At 47.8% G+C, this 21,270-nt stretch overlaps 1 protein-coding gene across 1 annotated transcript in view; it reads right to left on the bottom strand.

Annotated features, from left to right (window-relative positions):
• The window catches only part of FA2H (fatty acid 2-hydroxylase), a 50,380-nt gene that overhangs the window by 28,319 nt on the left and 791 nt on the right, over nucleotides 1–21,270 (bottom strand). The window lies entirely within an intron of this gene.

Here is a 21,270-nt window from a genome sequence, read left to right as displayed (position 1 = left end):
GCTGAACAGAGGCTCTCTTGCTCAACGCCATGGCCCCTCCTCTTTCAATTAAAGCCTTATCAGTTCATGGAACAGCAGGCACGGCTATGAACCTGCTTACCCAGGGATGACTGTTTGCAGTCGTATACGTGTATCTTTTGGGGATGATGCCATTCTTACGGCTATAGGCCTCACAAGCAAGTTTTATCTAGGTGTAGCTGCAAGCATTGTCAAACGGAAAGAACTGGCTTGCTGCCAGGGCAAAACCACACACCTGTAAAAACTGCCTATTCAAAAGGCAGCTGGTGTGACTTGCTCTATCTCCATTATGACTGCATCCCTTTTTAAAAGGATGTTGTCACAGCAAGCGGTCCCTGATGGTCTAGAATGAAAGGGAAAGAGAAGAACTGTTTGGCTCATTGTTTATGCTGACAAAGCACTCAGGGGCCACCTGTGGCCCTCCGACGGGTCACCTGTAGCTCTTCTGAGCACTGCTTCCCTGTGAGGAACCTGGCCCTTGAAAGGACTATAAGTATGTGTGTGTTTGGGCGGGGGAGAGATTGGGAGAGACCATGCACCCTTTTGAAAACTGCCACCCTGCAGTTCCTCCTTTGAGCCAGACAAGAGGCAGATTATATTTTATATACGCAGTAAAAGGAGAAAGCCAGGTTCTGCAGTGGGCGGGGGGAGATGAGTCATACGACACTGGGCCCAGTGTCACCTGGACTCTCCCCTTTAGTTCCTGTTGTTGGGTAAGTCCTCTATGTGGAAGCAGCTTAAAAGCTTCTGATACTGGCAATTTCAAAAACCTTCTTGCCCTGTGGGGAGGGGGGCAACATCTGGGACATATGCAGCGCCAGGTTTTTCAAAGGGCAATAGCCCTTTATCCAGCTTGGTTAGGAGTACAGACTTCTAATCTGGCGAGCCAGGTTTGATTCCCTGCTCCCCCACGTGCAGCCAGCTGGGTGACCTTGGGTTCGTCACAGCAATGATAAGGCTGTTCTGACTGAGCAGTAATATCAGGGCTCTCTCAGCCTCACCCACCTCAGGGTGTTTGTTGTGGGGAGAGGAAAGAGAAGGCAATTGTAAGCCGCTTTGAGCTTCCTTTGGGTAGAGAAAAGCAGCATATAAGAACCACTCTTCTTCTTCTTTGGGTCCATCTTGACAGGGAGTTCAAGGCACAGCTCTCTTGCTACCCTGGGCATGGCTAGAATTCAGTCTCTTAGAAAGAGCAGATTGTTTTTTCACATGCAGTTGAGCTCCTGCCTGTGAAAGCCAGTGTGGCACAGGGGTTAAAGCAACAGAGTAGGATCTGGGAGACTCACGTCCAAATTTTCCACTGTGCCACGGAAGTTTGCTGGGTGACCTTGGGTCACCCCCTCTCAGCCTAACCAACCTCTAAGGGTTGTTGAGAAGGTGAGATGGAAGAGGGGAGCATGCTATCAGCTGCTCTGGGTCCCCACCAGGAGAAAGGCAGGGGAGAAATGAAGGCCGTAAATAACTGCTTAGCAGCCAGTGACCTTGCAGGTCAATGATCAGAATTTTATTTATGTGTTAGATTTATACACTGCCCTCCCCTAAGGCTCAGAATAAAAGCTACCTGTTGGTTACAAATCTTCTGTGCAGCCTCCTTTTTACGCCACTCTGTGCGAGTTAATAAAAGCCAAGCCCCGTTTCACATAAAGCCTGTTTGTAAACAGCTTCTCGGGCTCCAGGACAGCCGCAAACCTGCACGGAGGCCAGAAACAGTTGCCTGAAGAACTGGCCCTTACCCACCCATTGCAGTCTCTCTCCAGTGAGCCAGCATACCTCCAATCTTGCTCAGCCAGAGAGGCGTGACTCATAAAAGGGGAGAAAGAAAATAGTGAAATGGCTTCTCTGGCAGCGCCACAGAGGGCTCGGAGACCACGCGGTTAGGAAACGGGCGTACCTGAACAATAAAATGAGGAACCTGAAAACTCATGGGGATTCAGCAATCTTCCCACGCCCACTCAAAACCAACCTCCGAGGAGGCAGCAGCCTTTTTCGTTCCCGCCTCCGCTTTACAGCGTCCATTTTCACAATCTTTGCATGTAGAAACACAGGAATTTAATGGGATGGAAAGGCTGCAGCCTTACTCCTGGGCGGCTGAAGCCAACACAGGCCCATCGGCTCTTGGGAGCTAAGCAGCGTCAGCTCTGGTTAGCACCGGAACGGAAGACCATCAAGAAAGTCCAGGGATGCTGTGCCTTGGGAGAAAAGAAGAGCTGGTTTTCTGTTTTTTAACCACCGGCAGAAGTCACAAAGTGGTTCACGTTCGCAATGGCCTACCCTTTCTCTCTCCCCACTAGGCACCCTGTGAGGTCAACGAGGCTGGAAGAGCTCTAAGAGAACTGCTCTGCAAGTACAGCCCTAAGAAAACTGACTGACTCAAGGTCACTCTGCCGGCTGCATGTGGAAGAGCGGGGAATTAAACCTGGTTCTCCAGATTGCAGTCCATTGCTCTTTAACCACTACACCTGGCTGGCTCTGTTTGGTGGTACAACAAGAGGGCAAGGCCCTGGGGCCCTAAATTACAGAGGAAGAAGAAGTGGAGTTGGCTTTTTTGTACACGGTTTTTATCACCCTAAGGAGCCTTAAAGCAGCTTACAATTGCCTTCCCTTCCTCTCCTAACAGATACCCTGTAGGTGAGGTTCTCCAGGTTAGAGGCCACCGCCCTATGCGGTCGACATAAATTGGCAGCACTTGACAGGACTTTCCACTGCCGACTTCAGAAGAAGAGTTGGTTCTTATATGCTGCTTTTTCTACCCGAAGGAGTCTCAAAGTGGTTTACAATTACCTTCCCTTTCCTCTCCCCACAACAGACACCCTGTGAGGGAGGTGAATCTGAGAGAGCCCTGATATTACTGAAGAAGAAGACGACTCGGTTCTTAGATGCTGCTTTTTCTACCCGAAGGAGTCTCAAAGTGGCTTACATTCACCTTCCCCTTCCTCTCCCCACAACAGACAGCCTGTGAGGTGGGTGAGGCTGAGAGAGCCCTGATATTACTGCTTGATCAGAACAGTTTTATCATGGCAGTGCTGGGCGCGAGGTCGCCCAGCCGGATGCATGTGGAGTAGAAGCAGGGAATCAAGCCCGGCTCACTAGATTACAAGTCCGTGCTTCTATCCACTACACCAAGCTGGCCCTCACCCAACCTCTACGCATTCACAATGTGAGAGCTCACTCTGGGATGGCCCAGACGTTCTCTTTCTTCCTTGACAGGTTCTCATGCCAAATTTAGCAGCCCTAACTAACAGGGGGTTGGAGGAATAGATTACTCCCTCATGAACACCCCCTGTGAAAAGATGTTCCACACGCACTGCACAACAGTAAATATCTATGTGAAGGTTCAGATGTTGAACTTTGTTAAGAGCTTTGGGAAAAAGGAAAACTAGGTGTTACGAGAATTCCCAAGGAGATTGCTATCTAAGCTTGATGCAAGAACACAAGAGAGTAATTAATAGAAGCATTGATGCAATTATGCAAGTACAACAGAGGAACACCTGCCAGGTAGTACGTCTATCAACATGGGGGGGGGGGAGAGACCAGGGCTTAGTCTGCACACAATGGATAATGCACTTTCAATGCACTTTAGAAGTAGATTTTCCTGTTCTACACAGGAAAATCCAGCTGCCAAAGCACATTGAAAGTGCTTTATCCTATGTGTGCAGACTAGGCCCTAGCTTCCAAGATGACTCATCTTCAGCCAGCTCACAGATGATGGCCCAATCCTCTACCGAGCTGCAAAGTGACCCTTTTCCCAACACACCTGTGCTCGCCATGGCTTTCTCCACTTGGGGGCGTCTCCTCCCATTCCAGAGGGGTGTCGACATTAGACTTTAGTGGCAAATATAATTAGGAGACTAATGGAATTTCAATGCAGCATAAGCTGGTTTGTGGACTAGAGGAGGGGTAGTCAACCTGTGGTCCTCCAGATGTTCGTGGACTACAATTCCCATGAGCCCCTGCCAGCATTTTCTGGCAGGGGCTCATGGTAATTGTAGTCCATGAACATCTGGAGGACCACAGGTTGACTACCCCTGGGCTAGAGGACAGTCCTTCCAGTACGATGAACAAGTAGGCCCTACTCTACAAAATTTATGCCAGAATAAAATCCCACTCATCTTTCAGGCATCTCTAGACTCCTGTTTATTCCCCCCACTTCCATGCCTTGATGGGCACGTCAAACAAACCATCTTCTAACCCTATCGGGCACCCTTGACCATCACAGTGCCCATTTGGGAACAGCCGCTTCCACTGAAGCGTGACACTTGGCTTGGAACCTCTGAATATTTTGCGACTGGGCCAAGCCCTCATGGCAGCCATTTTGTGGTTAGCAGCACTCTCCTTGGCAGCTACTTTGTGGTGCCGCCCAGTTTGTTTTCCTAAAATTCCCTCGAGCTTAATACGTCAAGGTACCCCCTATGGCAGGCCCAAAGCCAAGGTGGTGCAAGAAAGGCGGCTGGCCCCCTCAAATTGGTCTTTATTAGGAGAACAGGGTAGCACCTTCAGGAATTCAGCATCACAGGTAAGCATTGTCAAGGACAAAGAACAATAGGAAACTTGGACAGATATACCCTCTCACCCCCCCACCACTGAGCCAAGATTTGTGGGCCAATTTCCCTTTTGCACAAGTACACATATTTGATCCTAGAACAGTGTGAAAACAAGAGACAATCTGTCCTCCTCACACCCACATGCGATAACCGAGACAGGGGTGTTTAGCATAGTGAATTCTAAAAAAAATCAGAGTCCAGTAGCATCTTTAAGACCAACAAAGATTTATTCAAGGCGTGAGCTTTCGAGTGCAAGCACCCTTCATCAGACTATGCCATATAAGAAGATCATAGTCTGACGAAGGGTGCTTGCACTCGAAAGCTCACGCCCTGAATAAATCTTTGTTGGTCTTAATGGTGCTACTGGACTCTGATCTTATTGTGCTACTTCAGACCAACATGGCTACTCATATGAATTCTACAGCGATACGGCCATTTTGCACTACACAGCAGCAAGGGATGAAAGGAGCGGCAAGGAAGGAGGAGGATGGGCAGCCAGAAGAAGCTGCCGACAGCCAGGCCAGCTCCCAGGCTGGAGAAACGTGTACGCTGGCATGGGCGAGGCGTGGCACATGACCACAAGTCCTTCTGCCAATGAGAGAGGGCCTCTCCCTCCCTCCACCTGCTTCCCTCCCTAGCTTTGCCAACGAGAGAGGGAATCTCTCCTTGTCCTCTCACCTCCCTCTCTGGCTTGTCCTTGGCACTTTGCTTCCTGTACAAAAACAGCTGCTCCTGGTTGCTCTTTGACACGGGCCTTTACACGCCTTAGGTCACTTGCTCGTGCCAGCCGTGCATTCCTCTCATCAGCAACACAGAAGGCAGGAGCTCTTTCTTTGGCTTTATTTTTAACCGGGGAAAGATGTGGGAGTAGTTAGTAACCGAGGGGGTGGGTGACCCCTCTGTTCTTCCTTTCACAAGTGGACTTGTGGCCACTTTGCATTGCGTTCAGGCACCCAGGCAGCTGTTTTGGCCTTTGAAAACACTTGGGGTGGGGCCAGCTCTGCCCCACAAGACCCAAATCGTGACATTTTAAAACCACTCTAAAATGGTACAGATTAATTGGTGCTGGCCACATTCCTGCCTTCTCTTTTAACTGGGCTCAGTGGGAGGGGAACATTGTCAGTATCTGTAGGGAGAAGCCCCCCCCCCACCCCCAGCTTCCCTTCCCATCTGTGTGAAGCAACAAAGCCATACCTGCCCTGCATGCCTGGCTATATCTGTGATGGAAGAGTATAGGTGCCCATGCTCACTTCTCCATGTTCCAGGAGATTTTGTGGATGCAGCCCCAAAAGGCGGGGGAGGGATGTTAATTGGGTATAATGCCATAGAGCAGGGGTAGTCAACCTGTGGTCCTCCAGATGTTCACGGACTACAATTCCCATGAGCCCCTGCCAGCCAATTCTGGCAGGGGCTCATGGGAATTGTAGTCCATGAACATCTGGAGGACCACAGGTTGACTACCCCTGCCATAGAGTCTACCCTCAAAGGAGCCATTTCTCCAGGCGAAGTGCTCTCTGTAGGCTGGTGACCATTTGTAATTCTGGGAGATCTCCAGGTCCCACCTGGAGGCTGGCAACCCCACCGCATTCTAGCCTCAGTGCCTGTAGCTATCCTTGAGTGGCATCCCCCCAACTCCCTTCTCTGCAAGCTGCTGTTAGCCACCTGTGGGAAGGAAATATCTGGCATTATGATAAATAGCCAAGGTCTCAAATATGCAAATGCCGCCTTCTCTCTCAGGAGGATATAAAAATCTGCTCCATGTCCTACTCATGCGGTTTTGGGAAACAGATATGGCTCTTCACAAATTTTATTATGTTTGAAAGCAAGCAGGCAAGCAGGCAAGCAAGAAAGCAAGAAAGAAATCTAGCAATTGCAATGGGATCTTAGCTCAAGAGCATTTCTTCATATTTGTGGCCAAATGTCTAAGGGAAAACCAGTTTAAGTGGAATCCAGCCAAGACAGAAGACAAGCTATTTGAAAAGGCCGATGTTCTGAGAGGCATATTTCCCATGGTGACATTATGGCTCTGGTAGATTTGATAAAGAGTCTCATGGATGGAGAACCAGGTCAGTGTTATTGCTAAAACTGCTTTTCTTTTAGTCATGTCAAACTCTAAAACTGCATCTTGGATACACAGTTGAGCTAGATACATGCTACTGTAATATTGAGACTAGATTACTGAAGTGTGTGTGCTAGATGAGTCTGTCCTTGAAGACAACTTGCAGCCTTCCGCCAGGAGACAATGCCGCTGTCCAGTTGCTGATGGGAGCTTGCAAATTTGGCCATATTATTGAAATCTTAAAACATCACTTGTCAATTGGTTTCACATTTCACTCCAAGTGCCAGTTGTTAGCCTGGGACCAACATACCTGCTGGACCATATATTTTGATATGCAATATCAGCTTTTTTTTTTCGCTCAGCTTCTCCAGGGTAGACCTAGTTCTTCAGAAGAGGCTGCCAACAGAAACACAAAGTGCAAATAGCTGGAGATCTTTAGGGAAAAAGGCAAAGTCAACTTCTTTAAACGTGCCTTGGTAAACAGACCTCCAGTTGAGAAGACAGAATCTATTGTTGATGGTTTTAATGTTTTAATGTCAGTGTGGTGTAGGGGAGAACCAGGGTTCAACTCCCCACTGCAATGGAAACTAAATGGGTGACCTGGGGCCAGTTAGATCCCTTCAGCCTATATTACCTCGCAGGGTGATTTTTGCTCCTGTAAGCATGAGGTAGATGCAGGGGTAGTCAAACTGAGGCCCTCCAGATGTCCATGGACTACAATTCCCATGAGCTCCTGCCAGCAAATGCAATTCCATTGTAGTCCATGGACATCTGGAGGGCCGCAGTTTGACTTCCCCTGAGCTAGAGAATGCTTCATGGATTGCCCATGGAAGGGTTTCTGAATGGGTGGGCGCTAATTATTTTTAATATAGTTTTTAAAAAATGTGAAAACATTTATCTGGTGATATGACCATATATGGCCATGTTGTCCCGCCCTCCCCTCCTAAAATGGCCCTCCAAAAATGGTTTCCCAAAGCTTGAAGAATGTTTCAGGGGTTTCCCAATGGTAAAAAAGTTGAGAAAGGCTGAACTCGAGGGATGAAGAATGATGACCACTGGGGAGAAAAATGGGGCATATATGAAGCAAATTAAGGACATTATCTGTATATCTAGGAACCACTTTGAGTGAGGTAAAATCAGTATATAAAGACTGCATTAAAATAGATGGCTACCTGCACCGTTTTGTGTGTGCAATTAAAACAGGTTTATTTCCTTCCCCATTAACAAGCTGCAGTCAGATCAGTCAATTTGCATGCTCTGGCTCCTCTAGTATGCAAATACCTGCTGAGCTTATTAAGCTATTGCATGGGACATTTACCACCCGTAGGTGCCAAGACTCAGTTCTATCCCAAAACTCCACAGGATTACCTGGGTGTGGATGAAGGAGCTAGGGAGCAAAGAAAGGAGCAGCTCAACCCAGGGACTCCAAAGTCAGGAGTCTGCTGCATTGGAAGGAGAAACATCGAAGAAACAGGAATTGAGCCATCCAGTAGCTGCAGGGGGAAACGGGAGGTCTTACTGGAAGAAAGCAACACTCAAGAAGCATAGCGAAGTGGAAGTTGTGTGTCCACTCATAAAAGACAGGACTCTAGTTACGACATGCTTGTTAGTAGGACATGCTTGTTAAGCACCACTGTTACATAAGTCTGTATGTTTTTTCAAAGACTGCTTGAACATAAGCAGCTGCCCTTGACTCAAGTCAGACCCCTGGTCTATCATGGGCAGTATTGTCTACTCTGACCAGCAGCAGCTGTCCAGGTTCTGTGATAGAGATCTTTTCTACCCCCCCCCCCCCACCCTCTGATCCTTTTAACTGAAGATGCCGTGGATTGAACCTGGAGTGCTCTGCTAAGAAAGCAGGTGATCTGCCCCTAAAACACAGCCCCTTTCTCACTGTGAAGCATTTGAAAACCCACATTGGAGGGGAAATACAAGATAAAGTGGCACAGTGGAAAGTACATGCATGTGTGTGTGGGTTTGCCAGTGCGGTAAGGAGTCTCTCTCCATCCTCCCCCCCAGGCTTCCTCTTGGCGCTTTGCTTCCTACACCAAGCCGTTGCTCCTGGCTCCTCTGAAGCAGGTGATGGAGTCCTTTACATGCCTCAACTAGCTTGTGCCAGCCATGGATTCCCCTCATTAGCAGCACATAAGGAAGGAGGGGGGAGGGGGGCTTCATTTTTTGGCAGAGAGTGTTCAAATATGGCTGGCAGGTGGGTGGGTGGGTGGGAAGTAGCAGCCGCCGCCTTTATACTCTGCCTTTCACAAGTGGTTTTATGACTGTTTTACAGTGTGAGTGCCCATGCAGCTGTTTGGCAAGTGCGTGGGGAGGAGAGAGCTCTGTACCGCAAGTCCACAGGGGAATGGGGCATCACAGTTTTCTAATATCTCTGTGAAATAGCACTGATGAACTCGCACTCGGCACCACTGGAGGCCACTGTCCGTATCTGTAGGGGAGAGTCCCCCATCCCGCTCCAGCTTCCCTTGCCGTCTGTGTGAAGCAATAAAGCTACCCTTCCTCTACCTGCCAAACAGATTGCACCTGGTGATGGGAGTGTGTCTGTGCACCTGCTCACCAGGGATTAGGGGCGTGCACTTTGGCTTGGTTCAGATGCCACGGCGATCACTGAAGGCCGAGGCAGCCAGTGCCGCAGAGCGGAGAAGAGCGGCCACACCCAGGCACAGAGCTCTGCCTCTGCTGGCTGCTGCACTGCCGCTGCCCCTCCTCTCCACGGTGCTGGGCTCCTTCGGGCTTCAGTGATCCTCAAGCCAAAGCGCACAGCCTACTAGGGATGCCACAGGCTCACTAGGGCTACCAACTTCATGTTGGGGAAATTCCTGAAGATTTTGGCAATGGGACCTCGGACGTTGGGGGGAGGGATGTTAATCGGGGATGATGCCGTACGGCCCACCCTCTGTAGTAGCCATTTTCTTTCTGTTGTCTTCTAATTCTGAGAGATCACCAGGCCACGCCTAGGGGCTAGCGACCCTGTTGTATCCCAGCCTGAGTGTGGGTAGCTATCCTTGAGTCTTCTTATAGCAAGTCACCTAGAGTCAAACCAGAGCAGGGTCCTGGGGTGGGATAATTCAATGGAAATTCAATAGTGTGGATTAATTCAATGGAAATTCAATGAAGGTAAAGGTATCCCCTGTGCAAGCACTGGGTCATTTCTGACCCTTGTGTTTTCTCTAGCGTTTTCATGGCAGACTCAATACAGGGTGGTTTGCCAGTGCCTTCCCCAGTCATTACCGTTTACCCCCCAGCAAGCTTTTTACTGACCTCGGAAGGATGGAAGGCTGAGCCAACCTTGAGCCGGCTGCTGGGACTGAACTCCCAACCTCATGGGCAGAGCTTCAGACTGCATGTCTGCTGCCTTACCACTCTGCACCACAAGAGGCTCTATGGAAATTCAATAGTGTGGGTTAATTCAATGGTGTGACTCAAAGGGGCCATCCATCCAAGAACCTATACACTTTTCTGTGAGTTCTCTGAGCAAAGTCTCATTTCATGCTCAGGGGAAGAAACAGACACTATTATGATGATACACCCGTGGGGGGGGGGTGGAAGTCCCATTTGCCACACTGCAACCCTCGAATGTGGAAGTGGGACAAATAATAGGGGGGTGAGGACCTTCATGCATTTACAAGATGCTGCTCATCATGTGCAAACAAAGGAAGGGGATATTTGTTTTTAACCTTCTTTGTAGTCTGATTCCTTGTAGAGACTTTGTGCTATATCATATCTCGTGCGCTGAGCCCTGCATTTCTAAATATAGTTGTGATTCTGATGTTGTTGCTGACCATTCCTGTTTCAGTTTTATCAGCTGAAAGGAGCCGAAGCTAGCTCAGAAGTAGTCGAAGCTAGTTAAGAACGATCTCAGGTCCCAAATGTCCCAAGATTGACTGAATGCTTTAGCAGTCTTTTCAGTTGAATCACATGCAACAGAATATGTAGTTCTGATGCTGTGAGTCACAATTTTGCTGCTGAAAAATACAGCAAAAAGATAGAGAACTTTCTAGAAAATGTCCAGATCTTCATCTGTCTACATGCATCACTGCCTGGGAAGAGTTGGCTTTCAGTTTTCATTTGCAAGCATCACATGCACGTCATGTTTAAAGGAAGATCATTATGGGAAAATAATTTTACTTGTTACACCAATGTTTGGTGTAGTGGTTAGCAGTGCGGATTCCTAATCTGGTGAGCCGGGTTTGCTTCTGCACTCCCCCAGATGCAGCCAGCTGGGTGACCTTGGGCTGATAAAGGTGCTGATAAACCAAAGGTCATTCTCCCTCTGAGGTGGAGCACATCTTGGTCAGGACCTTCCAGAACACTAATTTAAGTCCCAGGTGGGAAATCACTATCCTGTTCCATGACACATTGCCATACCCTTCTTCCAAAGGCTTCATCTGAGGAACTATAAATATTCATTAGTGTCATACAAATGTGGAAACAGAGGACCATGTGGTTGCTTTATGTACCTCCTCCATGGAGGCATGCTTTGCAAAGACTGCATCAGTAGCAGAGTGCCTCGCTGAGTGTGCCATGATGCCCTGTAGCCCAGTTCAGTTTTGCACCTTGTAGGCCTCTATTTTGCATGCTCTCATAGACCTGCTTATAGCAGCCTTTGATGTTCTTGCACCTAGACTGGGCGGAGACACTGCATTAAAAACGCTATCAGCGCACTATAAACCTTTAGGGCCCTCCTAACGTCAAGCGTGTGCCACTGCCTCCTCTCTGGATTTTTGGGAGAAGGGCACAAAGATGGTAAATTAATTTATTTTGAGATGAGAAATGGGGATCTCGCTTTTGGGCAAAAGGATGGATCAGGAAATTTAATTTTTCTTTTAAACTATTCCTGTTTCATGTTATTTTAAATTCCCTATTTTCATGAGTACTTACAAGATTTTGTAATAATGATAGTGTTCTGGGTTTTTACGTGTTTTTGTACCTGGCTTGGAGCCACATGTCAATAAATCTGAACCTGATGGTCAGCTGTAAAGACCACCTTATCTTTGTGAAATGTGCAAAACTGTCTTTTAATGGATAAAGCTCCAAGTTCTGACAACATCCTTGCTGATGTAATGGCTGCCAAAAAGTATGTTCATCCTAAGGAATTTAAGGGAAAACTCCTTTATGGAGTGGTTTCATAAGTGCTGAGAGCACTGCATGGAACTCCCAGGGTGTGAACCTGTGAACCTGAGGGGGACCCTTAACCACCACACCCTTTAAAAATCTGGCAATGTGAGGATGGCTAGCAATTGAGATTCCATGAAGATTTGGAATGACGGCAGGCAAGGCTGCTGTTTGTCTATAAAAGCACTAAATACAAGCACAGTGTTGGGACAATATACAAGCAAAAACAAAACACAGTGCAAGGCTTCAGGAAATGGATGTTTGAAATGGTAATGATGAAAGTGTAATGCACGTATGCTTCACAAATAAAATGCCAACAATTTTACGTTCTATATTTCCATTTCACAATTCTTCTGAGTGAACTGAAGTCCTCATGTGGGCATCACAGCTGGCTTAAAATAAGCTGGGAAATATAAACGGGAAGCATATGTGCATTACATTTTCATCAATTTAATGTTGCTTGGCACAGTTTTTTGTTTTTACATGAGCCTCTTGTGGCGCAGGGTGGTAAAGCACAGCAGACATGCAGTCTGAAAGCTCTGACCATGAGGCTGGGAGTTCAATCCCAGCAGCCGGCTCAAGCTTGGCTCAGCCTTCCATCCTTTCAAGGTCGGTAAAATGAGTATCTGGCTTGCTGGGGGGTAAACGGCAATGATTGGGGAAGGGAATGGCAAACCACCCCGTATTGAATCTGCCATGAAAACGCTAGAGGGCGTCACCTCAATGGTCAGACATGACTCTGTGCTTGCACAGGGGATACATTTACCTTTTTATTGTCTACAAAGAGTGGCATCTTGCAGACATCTGGACAGTCCCTCCTTGGGAAAGTTCAGAATGTCCTTAATTTTGGATATAAATAATCTGCCTTCTTGTATCTGCACCATATAATCCATGCCTTCCAGGAACAATTATGAATATGAGTAGTAGACTGTTTCCCAGAAGCCAGAATGGTGTCAGTAACTTTGGTGCTGTAACTTTCCTTTGAAAGGGGCATCCCCTCCATTTTCAAATGGTCAACAGCAATCATTTGGGATGTGGATCCCATGGGGAGCCCCAATGCAACAGATCTTCAGATACTGGTAAAGTCAGATGTCCACCTTTGTCCTTCTGTAGGGTGGTAGGAAACCAACTTATCCTTGGCCAGTATGGAGCCACTAGGAGGACTTATGCTCTTTGCTGCTGGATCTTTCACAAGATCTTTGGAAGGATGGAAAATGGAAGGAAGGCATAAAGGACCGCCCTGAACACTGTTTTCCTAGCAACACGGCTTTATAAGATCCTGCGTATGCAACCGCCAAAGCTACTTCTGTAGTCACTGGACCATTCCATCTTGGTTTTGCCTTCCAACAGCCATCCAAGATTGCCCCAGTTGTCTCCTTTGACCTGAGACAGCCGAGGACAACACAGCCCAAGCCCATTTCTTCTCAACCTTCACCAAACATTTTGCTCGCAAGTTCAGATATCCATCACAGCAAAACCGAATTCATTCCAACAAACTCTCTCGACTCAACCCAAGCAAGAGCAGTCCGGACATCAAAAAGAAAAAAAACACGTGATTTGCCCTGCTTTACAAACATGCTTCTTAGTAAATGTTGCATGATCTAGGTATGTGCTACTGAGAAGAAAAAAAAACATAAGGATACAAGAAATGGAGTGGAACAGCGCACCTCTTTTAAGTCCCACGGACATCCGAGATGAAAGGGAGCCATACATCCCACAGATTATGAGTCTGATGAACGATTTATCATACAGCATTGCAAAAGCAGACGATCCAGCACTGATGCATGCTCACCTCTCCAGTGCCACGCTTCTCATAAAAAAAATGAGGCATGTTACTAGAATGTGGTTGAGCCAGACAGGCCAACAGAGACCTGAGTCATTGAACCGGATGAACCAGCTTTCACAAGCAGCCTCATAAGCCTGACTCCCTCACTCCGGTCTTCTGGTACTGCCAGAAAAGTATGACAGTAATGGGCTGAGTCTAAGTTAAGCAACTGTGGGATAGGGGTAGAGCATCGTAATGGCATGGGTGATAGACCACCACCACCACCACCACCTCCTCATTGTGCACATCCAAGAGAGGCTGGATGTTACAGAATTCAGAAAGTTGGAAGGATGGGAGGCAGATTTTTCAGGCTATGTTATGAAGGTATGGTTTTGCATACAAAGAGGAAACAGTTACAAGAAACCAGTTTGTTAAGACCAGTTTGTTAAGAAGACTACCATTTCCACCTCACCACCAACCTGGGCCAAGGCCAGTCCACAAAATAGGTCTATTTCCATACAAGTGCCATCTTATACTGAAAATCCAAGTGCCACACACATGTAACTACTGTGACTGTAACACATATTCCATTGTCTGCAGCACACAGGACCATTTTATAATGATATCAGGTCCAAATTTCTCAGGCAGAGACTCATCATACCTAAAGGATTTGCATTCTGGGGATTGCAATACCCACCCACAAAGTGAAGATAGTGACTAACAAGGCCTGTTACAGAAGCAGCCAATTACAACACAAGCCTGAAAGAAATAACAGAATACCTGCAATCCCTAGCCTAAACCAGCCTGCCTGGAGACTGCCCTTAGGAATACAGCCTATACACAAGATGAATGCTTGTGTCATTTCCGCTACTTTTGCCCTGAAGACACCAAGTCCCATAAAAGTACACAAAGTCAGGAAAGGATAAAAGAATCCAGCGCCCCACCAGAGGCAATGCAATGGCAACCTGGTGGAATGAGCTCCCGAAGATCAAAGGACTCTTATATTGCAATTTTATTGTGTTATCTGTAAACTGCCACGAGATGGCTATTGGTGAGAGTGGTGGTATAGGGATGCATGGATGGATGGATGGATGGATGGATGGGTTGCATAAGAACATAAGAGAAGCCAAGTTAAATCAGGCCACAGCCTATCCTGTGTCACAGTGGCCAAAACACAGGTGCCATGAGGAGGTCTGTAAGCAGGGCCAGAACTCCAGAGGCCCTCTCACTGCTGTCCCTCAAGTATTAAGAATACAGAACATCACTGCCCCACACATTGTGTTCTTCTTACACCTCGTGGCTAAAAGCCACTGATGGATCTCTGCTGCAGAGGTTTATCCAGTCCCCTCTTGAAGTTGTATACACTTGTAGCCACCACCATTTCCTGCAGCAGTAAATCCCACATGTTAATTCCTCTTCGGGTGAAGTGCTTCCTTTTATCTGTTCCAAGCCAGAATCCCTTTAAGCCCCTGCTTCCTGCTCCTTACAAAAACCAGCACAAGCTGCTCTAAAATTTGGTGAAAGTTCATGACAGCGGACTCATCACAAACTTCTGTTCCCAAATTACAAACGAGGCAAAACTCACAATGAATTTTGCTTTGTTTAGTTTGTGCCCATCGCTAATCCCATGCATAATTCTGTAAAGCTCTATTGTATCCCTCTCCCAATTGTCATTTCTCTAAGCTAGAAAGCTCAAACCCCAACCATACTTCAATAGAAAGATGTTCCACCCTTAATCCCCATAGATGAAAATCCAGTTATGAATGGCAGCTGCAGCACAATAGCCAAGGCTTTCTCACACAGGGTTTCGTCAACCCATGGGGCTTCCCAAATGGGTGGGAGTTATTTAAATTTTTACATATTTTTAAATTTGATTGGGTGAAATGACCATATATAACCCACCACCTCTCCCAAAATGGTCAGGAATGGACCTGAAGAGGGTGGGAAGGGGAGACGTCCTGGTTGGGCAATGCTTCCCAACTATATTCTGCACAATCATGCTGCTTTGGGGGTTTCTGAAGAATGTTTCAGTGATGAGCAGGCAGTGTGATGCAGCGGTAAAAAAGGCGAATGCCATTTTGGGCTGTATCAACCGGGGCATCACATCAAAATCTCAAGATGTCATAGTCCCATTGTATATGGCACTGGTCAGACCACACCTAGAGTACTGTGTGCAGTTCTGGAGGCCTCACTTCAAGAAGGACGTAGATAAAATTGAAAGGGTACAGAGGAGAGCGACGAGGATGATCTGGGGCCAAGGGACCAAGCCCTATGAAGATAGGTTGAGGGACTTGGGAATATTCAGCCTGGAGAAAAGGAGGTTGAGAGGGGACATGATAGCCCTCTTTAAGTATTTGAAAGGTTGTCATTTGGAGGAGGGCAGGATGCTGTTTCCGTTGGCTGCAGAGGAGAGGACACGCAGTAATGGGTTTAAATTACAAGTACAACGATATAGGCTAGATATCAGGAAAAAAAATTTCACAGTCAGAGTAGTTCAGCAGTGGAATAGGCTGCCTAAGGAGGTGGTGAGCTCCCCTCACTGGCAGTCTTCAAGCAAAGGTTGGATACACACTTTTCTTGGATGCTTTAGGATGCTTAGGGCTGATCCTGCGTTGAGCAGGGGGTTGGACTAGATGGCCTGTATGGCCCCTTCCAACTCTATGATTCTGTGATTCTATGATTTCTCAACAGTAAAAAAAGTTGAGAAAGGCTGCAATAGCCCTTGGCAACCACATGGAACTGAAGTGTGCACCGTTTTGTGTGGTCACCATTTTGTAAGGAAAAAAAGCACCACAGATATTTCCCAGTTTTGCTAGGCAGGGATGAAAAACCTCAAGAATCAGTTTCATGGAACCTGTGACATTATTACTGTCTATCGTAAAGCGTGGATCATGTAACCAGGAGGTCCAAGGATCACTGTAGCTAGGTGTTCCGGTGCCAAGATGGGCGCTAGTAGTTTGGCTTGGCAAAGGTTGTAAAATGCCAGGTGTGCTATCGTCATGATATGAGCCTCCACTGAGAGGGAGGCATCAAGAATCACTCCCAGGTTCCTGGCGGAGTTGGCCGCTGTTAGCTGCACTCCATCCAGATTGGGTAGGTGTGCTTCTTTGCTTGGACCTTTCCTGCCCAGCCACAGGACCCCTGTCTTTGAAGGGTTGAGCTTCAGACGATTCCGCTCGAGCCATCCCATCACTGCTTCCAGGCAGCTGGCTAATGTTTCTGGGGGAGAATCAGGGCAGCCATCCATCAGGAGGAAGAGCTGGGTGTCATCAGCATATTGGTGGCAACCCAGCCCAAACCTCTGCACCAGTTGGGCAAGAGGGCACATAAAGATGTTAAATAGAATTGGAGAATTGCCCCCTGGGGGACTCGGCAAGCCAGTTGGTAACGGCTTGATGAGCTCTCTCCTAATGCTACCCTTTGTCCGCGATTCCAGAGAAAAGAGATCAGCCATTGAAGGGAATCCCTCTGATCCCGACATCGGCGAGGCATGAGTTGGACTAGATGACCCTGGAACTCCTGACTCTAGATGACCCTGGAAGTCCTGGCTGGTTGGACTAGATGATCCTGAAAGTCCTGAATGGTCTGGATGACCCTGGAAGTCCTGACTGGTTGGACTAGATGACCCTGGAAGTCCCGACTGGTCTAGATGACCCTGGAAGTCCTGACTGGTTGGACTAGACGACCCTGGAAGTCCCTTCCAACTACTGTGATTCTATGAATAAACCCCAATGATTGCAACATATTCCGCATTGCATGGCTACAGCCGTACATTGCAACACAAATTTTTCTAGAGAAAATTAGGTTTCAACAGGAAAAAAAAAATAACTGGGCTGAATTAGAAAAAACAGGAAGAGCCACGCCAAAGTGGGTAGCCAATGCTGACTTTCCACTGAGTCCTTGCAGTGTGCCTTTCAGCCAATGGCAAGGGCAAGATAAGGCGCTGCAGGAAAAAGCAAGCGCCCCCGGCCAGCTGAGCTGCTCTTTCTGGTGCCAGGTTGTGCTTGTTCTGCCTGGGCCGCCCGACATTGCTTGCATTGATACCCTATCCATAGTATTTCAAGGGAAAGGGAATAAGAACTCGTTTGTCCAGCTCGACTCACTAACTGAACTCGCAGGACCCGTTTTGCCAGCCTGGAAACAAGGAGAGCCCCAGGGGCAGGCAAGAAAAGAAGTCCAGCTAGGGGGAAAGAGGAGCTTATCGGGAGTCCTTCAGCAGACAGCCCCTGCCTTCTGCTCACTTGCAAAGCCAAAGAAACCACCAATCTGTCGCGCTCACTTGCAGCAGAAAACTCGAATTTTGGGGCCTACTGCTGGAAGAGAGGCTCAGCCCTGGGAGATTGTAAGGATTTTCTTCTGGCTAACATGACTGATTCCCAAAGGAACATCCATTTGAATTCAGCACAAGGGGCATAAGGAGAACTATTCACAGCACTGGGGGGGGGGGGAATAGGGAATCACACCAACTTCTCTCATGTTTATCTACCACCAAGGTATAATATTTTCTCCTCATGTCATGTGAAATGGTTTAGATCAGGGGTAGTCAAACTGCGGCCCTCCAGATGTCCATGGAAGACAGTTCCCATGAGCCCCTGCCAGCAAATGCAAGTATTTTTTTTGAAGTATGTATATTTAATTTATGTGCATTATATTAATTTTAGTGTGAATGAAGAAGCTTGCGAAAACGGGTGTATACCTAGGAGCTCGCTTTGACACTCATTTGAAAGACTGACATCCATCTGAAAAATTGAATAAAAGACAGTCATTGTCAGCTTGATATGTTCTCCTCTGTCCTGGTGTTTAGCATCCAAGCAAAGGTTCATCCCCTGCCATACCTTGTAGATGTGTCTTGAAGTATGAGCCTCTTGTGGTGCAGAGTGGTAAGGCAGCAGACATGCAATCTGAAGATCTGCCCATGAGGCTGGGAGTTCAATCGCAGCAGCCGACTCAAGGTTGACTCAGCCTTACATCCTTCCAAGGTCGGTAAAATGAGGACCCAGCTTGCAGAGGGGTAAAACGGTAATGACTGGGGAAGGGAATGGCTAACCACCCCGTATTGAGTCTGCCAAGAAAATGCTAGAAGGGTCAGACATGACTCAGTGCTTGCACAGGGGATACCTTTACCTTTAATAGTAGTATAATAAACATTCATATAAGGATCACAGTGCCCCAGCTTTTTTCTAAAACAGAGGTGCATACTAGCACAGAGCTACTATTCTCCTCTATTCCCCAGGGATGTTCTACTTCATGACATGTGTGAAGTAAAAAATACAGATCTTCCAAAATGCACCCGGGAAACTCCCCACCCTTTTTGAGAACTGCCAAAACACAATATGTTTCCCGCCTAATTTCCTCTCCTTCACAGGAAAGCCAGTCGAGTGGCACAGCAAGGGCAAGGAGAAATGCCAACGTGCGACATGGCACAGCCATCGGGAGAAGCCTGGGCAGCCATGCCGTGGATAATGATTAGCAACCTGGGACTGGCCGTGCCATGCGGTATGGGGCATTTAAAGTTTACCCAAGTCCCCAACAGACAAACTGCTGTGCTCCACCCCGCCCTTCAGCTGTGTCCGAAAGAGAGTCGTTCCAAGTACAGGAGCCGGGGATCAAGTGGTACAGCATCACATGCCATTCCCCCATCCCAAATCAGATAGAGGTGATGCGGCTGCAGAAGCTTGTACTGATGATCCAAAGAGAGAAAAAGTGCCAATGCACACACAGAGAATCACTCCTAAATTGCTTTTCCCGCCACCCATGGCAATTTTCTTCCTGTTATGGAAGTCCTGTGTGTTTAATATAATTTCCACTATAGAGGGGTTGTTGTGGGGAGGAGCAAGCAAGTGGGGTCTCAAGGAAGGATTCAACAGCCCCCCCCCCTCCTTCCAACACACACCCCTCCCAAAGCTGTGGAGGGAAAGAAGATAAGGGCAATAGCATACAGTATGTAAACTGGTCCCGCCTATGAGGGAACAGATTCCTTTTCAGATCTGAGTACTGATAACTGATTTGCAGCAAGTGGACCTGGCCAGGGGTAGTCAACCTGTGGTCCTCCAGATGTCCATGGACTACAATTCCCAAGAGCCCCTGCCAGCAAATGCTGGCAGGGGCTCATGGGAATTGTAGTCCATTGACATCTGGAGGACCACAGGTTGATTACCCCTGGACCTGACTGACAAAGGGAGGGGGAGAATAACTATTCCCCGTCCCACCTGAGTTAGAAACAACTCCTCCCCAGTCTGGCTGAAGCCCCAGGAAGGGGAGGGGGGAGGCAAGATATCAGAAGAATAAAGCAAACAGAGCACCCCTATATAAGAACAAAGAAGAAGCCGGTCTGGACCGGATCCAGAAATCCCCTCCAGCCCAGCACTGCCCTAAAGAAGAGGTTGAAGTTTAATGAGCTAAAATTTCTATTGGGGTATCGCCTCCTGCAACTCTAGGCCTGTGTAGGAGGTAAAAGAGGCCAGCTCCTTCCCCCAGGTTTTTAATTCCAGTATGGGCTTCCCATGGGAAGGAGGGGAGATTAGAAAGAGCGGAGAGCTTACCTAAAAAAACACCACACCTTCCAAAAACCAGAAAATCCAAAGGGACATTGGGAAATCTGGGGATATGTTTTCACAATGTTTCTAGAAGGGAAATGGCAGTCACAGTGCGGAGGAGGAAGACTCAGATCTGAGAGACAAACATGACAGGACAGGGATCAACCCTTCTTCCCCCATGCCAAGCTAAACCAACCCTGCAAGGTTGTCCAAAGTCCTGGAATAGACTCTCTTGGACTGCCTCATTTTCCTCTTCCAGGATTAACAATAGCTGTGTGTGTGTGGGGGGGGGGCAGAATTGGTTTCAACTGACAAAGCAACATCAGGGGAAAGTCGAAACTTCATTTCTATTACACGCACACACCCCAAAACTAGGAGAAATCCAGCGATTGCTTAAGGCTACTTTGACAAAGGTAGGTCTTCTTTGCCATCAAGAAACCCAATTTGACCTCATTTGTTACAGGTGGAGTTCCCTTGTCTTGATAAAAGAGGGACAATTTAGTACAGAAAGACAACCTGTGAGCATCACACAAACACGTAAACAATATAAACACCAAATCAGCCCCACCACACCGGATCAGGGTCCATCAAATCAGGCGCTTGGTTTCTCATGAGCAGACAGCCGGATCCTTCTGAGAAGCACTCAAGCATTCAAAGGTATACTACCTCTGAACATGGGGGTTCTCTTTAACTTAACTGTCCTAAACAAATACCTATGCCATCTGTTATTTTGCTAGTTCCTTTCTAATACCCAGGGAGTTCCATAGCTGAAGGCAGGCAGCTACACCTGCATGCCCCTTCCAGTCTGGCAAGAGAGCTTCCCAATTATTCTATAGTGTGGGCTGACAGGTCGGCACAGGTGGCACAACCACCTTAGAAGGGAAAGGAGAGCCTCCACCTGGGCAAAGCAGGGAATCCAGGATAGCCACTGGCCAAGGCATGATTTCCATGGCTTTCCTGAAAGCTGCCCAGCAGCCTAGCCCGGGGGGAAGGGAGTGGCCCAAAGTCATTCAGGATGCCTCAGGGAAGGGGGTCTCTCTTTCATGCTACTGAGCAACAAGACATCTAATTCCGCGCCTTCATGGAAAAGAGACGCCAGCCAGGGGAGGAGTGCAGGGGTTCGCTAGACCTTCCCCACGGTCGGCGCACCTGCCCGCACAGACATCCCAGCGCAGAGACATCCCAAGCTGGTGCCAATCCTTTTTCCCTCCCCCGCGTCCC

This window comes from Paroedura picta, chromosome 14 (assembly GCF_049243985.1).
Source record: "Paroedura picta isolate Pp20150507F chromosome 14, Ppicta_v3.0, whole genome shotgun sequence".
Classification (NCBI taxonomy): domain Eukaryota; kingdom Metazoa; phylum Chordata; class Lepidosauria; order Squamata; family Gekkonidae; genus Paroedura; species Paroedura picta.
Note: the sequence above shows the minus strand (reverse complement) of the source record. Positions and strands in the feature narration are given on the sequence as shown.